Source organism: Etheostoma spectabile, chromosome 21 (genome assembly GCF_008692095.1).
Source record: "Etheostoma spectabile isolate EspeVRDwgs_2016 chromosome 21, UIUC_Espe_1.0, whole genome shotgun sequence".
Classification (NCBI taxonomy): domain Eukaryota; kingdom Metazoa; phylum Chordata; class Actinopteri; order Perciformes; family Percidae; genus Etheostoma; species Etheostoma spectabile.
The window spans coordinates 16,039,897-16,043,650 of record NC_045753.1 but is presented as its reverse complement, the minus strand read 5'-3'; positions in this window follow the sequence as shown (position 1 = coordinate 16,043,650).

Below are 3,754 nucleotides of genomic sequence, written 5' to 3'. Positions count from 1 at the left end.
ATCTTAATTTACATAGGCACATTGTTCCTTCAGTCTTTAACATTTGTTCTTTGTATTTTTAAAGTATCATGTTTTATTACAATATAACAAATAAGTTTGTCCGGTCAAAATAATTTGTGGATTTAAGGTGAACATGGGCTAATTAATTTAATTTCCGATCGATAGAAACATTCTGAAATTACATTACCTAGCAATTATTCATTCGCTGTAATTAATAAGTGACTTTTTTATAAAATATATTCAGTTATTTTTAGGGACAGACATGTCAGCAAACTGTATGAAACCGACCTTTGCCAAAATCCCCTTGTAATTTGAGCTTAATGTTGCTCCAGACAAATTAAGTGCAAGTTAATGATTAAGCCATGGATCTATCAGACACTTGGGTATGGGAAAGTTTTCGGGAGGAACCGGCCCAGCTCAAAAATCATTAAAACGTGCTGACAGCGATGGGAGAACAAGTTCCCACTTTGATCCGATGACAGACCTGAGCTCAGCCTAACGTCATCCTCCTGCTCTGCCTCCGCTCTCTCACATTTATTAACTCGGAGGTTCAGACAACAACGCCTTCCACTTAAAATCTGGCACTTATAATACTCCTGTGAAAGGTATTATGACATATACAGGCGTAATCCACCAAGAGTGCACTTAAGAGCTTTGGTTTGCTTCCCATACAAATTTGTTTGGGTTGCAAAGTAGAAATCCAAGATATTAAGATTTGATTGCTATCTATATTTCTCTTATTTTTTTATAACACACATTAAGACACTTTTATTTAGTATTTTACATCTAACAATCACCCTGAGTAATGTCTGTCTGTGTAATGAATGACAGCTGACCAATAAATGCAATCTCTACTGATGTGTTCTTCCTATCAAGTTTGCATATATAAGTACTGATTTATTTAAGAAATTTTGAGTATAAAGATACATTTCTGAACATTTGCCTTAAACAATCGTTCGCCATTAGTAACATTATTTAAATCTAACTTTGCTGCATGCGTTGTTTTTTTTTACATCTGACAGAAAGACACAGAGGCAGAAGGAGAAAGATCGTTGAAATCGTTGTTTGTTTGTTTGTTTTTTTGTTTGTTAGAGCAAACTTTATTGTTTGTTGGGAAGGATTTATCAGCACCCTGAATCATGTCCTGACTTGAGCCTCAGCGGTAGGTGACAGTGGTGTAAGTCAGCTGTAAGCAGCTGCACCGGTGAAGAAATGAGAAATGAAGGTCTTCTGCTGCCCCCCAGGGGTTTATAGAGGAGATCACAGGCAGTCCTGCAGCCAGCAGCTCTTTCATTTCAAGTGATGCAGTTAAAACATGTGTAATGGATGTGTGTATATGCTCATGCTGAGGGAACAGATCTCAGGACAGTAGTCTGGACATTGTGTTCTTTTATATAAATAGCATGCTCAAAACAATATAAAACTAAATGCTTGTACTCTTCTTTCAATACCTGTGAAAATACATATTATTTCATTACACTGGTTGTTAGGGCTGCATAGTTAGTATGCACATTTACATTTAAGTACATTTTATTCATTTTATTTGACAATGTAAAATAATGCACATAATGCAATAACACACTGATTGTGGTTTCTCGCAGCTGTCCTGCAGTTGATTTTCAGAAGAGAGTCAGGAAAATGAATCAAATTGGTATTTAAATGAATATTAGAACATTATGTTATACCATTAAACAACCATCACATCATATATAACTGAGTATATATTTACTCCAACTGTACAAAACAAGGCTTAACAACACGCCATGTGTAAAGACGTCTTATTGAATCGCAGTATGGAGCTTTAGTTCACTGTGTAAAGATGAAACGCTGAAGTGCATTAGGACACATAAACACTCATAACATCTGTTTCCTTTGTGTTACAGAGGGCATCGTTTTGTAGCAAGCAATACGTGCCATCAGTGACTGGTGGAATAATATTTGTGTTTCCCTCTAAAACAGACACACTGTCACAGAAGCACTTGTCTACATTTTGTAGTTGCTCGAGGAAAATAATTGCCTTATCTGCAACTGTCAAAATGATGAATGCCCTGGAGAGCACAGAGAATTGACTGATGGAATTGGGGGGAAATCTAATCCCTGATCTGAACACTTTGTATAATACATTAACCCCTCTGCTAGAATAGGCTGCACAGAAACAGATTTGTATAGACTTGTAGAAATAAATTCTACAGAGGCTGAAGGATCGATAAAAACATCAGGAGTTATGGCATCGTCTGCACTGAGTCGAACAGAGCTTCAGAAAACATTAAGTGTATTGAGATGTATGCTGGAGTTAAGTCAAAAAACAGATGTAAAAAATTTGATGTAATGCAAAAAAAATATCTGCATTATCTGCACCATATCAAACTATAATTGACCGTGAGAAATCATGTTACAGCAGCCAGGTGACATACCCAACAAAAACAAATGAGGGTAAGAACCAAAATACAACGGAAAAGCCAAAAATATACAATAACTTAAATAGAATACATAAAAACTGTAAGTACGTATTTCAAATAGAACTTTACTCCAACTTGCATTGAATATACACTGTACATATTGCAAGATATTTATGATGGCGTTTAGTTCTTCGTTTTTTTTTCTATTTTTCAACCACATGGGGCTGAGCCATAAACACAACCAGTGTTCAGGTATTGATCTATTCCATGTAGAATAAAAGGGAAAATTACCATTTTTGTTAAATTTAGTGACAGATCTAAAAATAAAAAGAATAATAATAAAGCAAATTAAAAACCAAAATGTTTCTTACAATTATTTTCTAGCAGCTTAGGGTTGCACACTTTTCAATATCCATATAAAACATTTGGCAAATGTATACAAAATCACATATAAAATAATCAAACATGTTTAACGCAGTTATCGTGTTTCACTGTTTTGCACTTTGTCTGACAAATCTTTTTCCTTTTTTATTAAAAACAAAACCTTTTTTTAACTTTTCATATTTCCAATAAAAGCCATGATTCAGTAATTATACATTATCACCCCAAAACATGTACATTACAAAATTAGTATCAAAGGGAATTTTCATCAGTAATCAAAGACCAAATGAAAAGGAAAATATATCTTTATCCTGTTACACAAAGATACTTGATTGCAATCTTATCTTTGGCTGGTTCAGTTAAGAATGCAGTGCTAAAAATGAACACAGTGGGATATGCACAGGAGGATGATGGTAAATTATCTCCTCCATCGGTCCACAAGCAGCAGAGTGGAAATCTCATCCAGATATGAAGGGATATCTCGCCTGATTAAAAACCATATTAACTTTTCATAAGCTAATGTTCTCAAATGAAGTTTTCTAAAAACGAAAACCTGCGAACGGGTTCTCCCTCTTTTTTGTCACACTTGGGTGGAATACATTATCCCCAATATTAGGAGAGAACATACCTGTAACAGGTTAATGACCTCACACTTTCCACACCATTTCACTTAGCGGGCCATAGCCAGGAAAAGCTAAACCCTTCACTCCCATCACTAAATTATGAATTAGCCAAAAGGTGAGGCGATTAAAGATTCAACATTTTACGGTTCGGCCAATAGACGGTGTCCTCGTTGAGCTTGGGTGGTGATATCTTCTACCATTAACTGAAAAATGTCTTGATAGCCATTACGAAGGGCATGAATATTGGAAGAGGAGCACAAATAATCCAGAAATTACCAATCAAAGTGTTTGTGACCTCAGAGAGAAATTACTATCTGCAGTATAAATGAAAATGTACAGCGCAATCTTCAT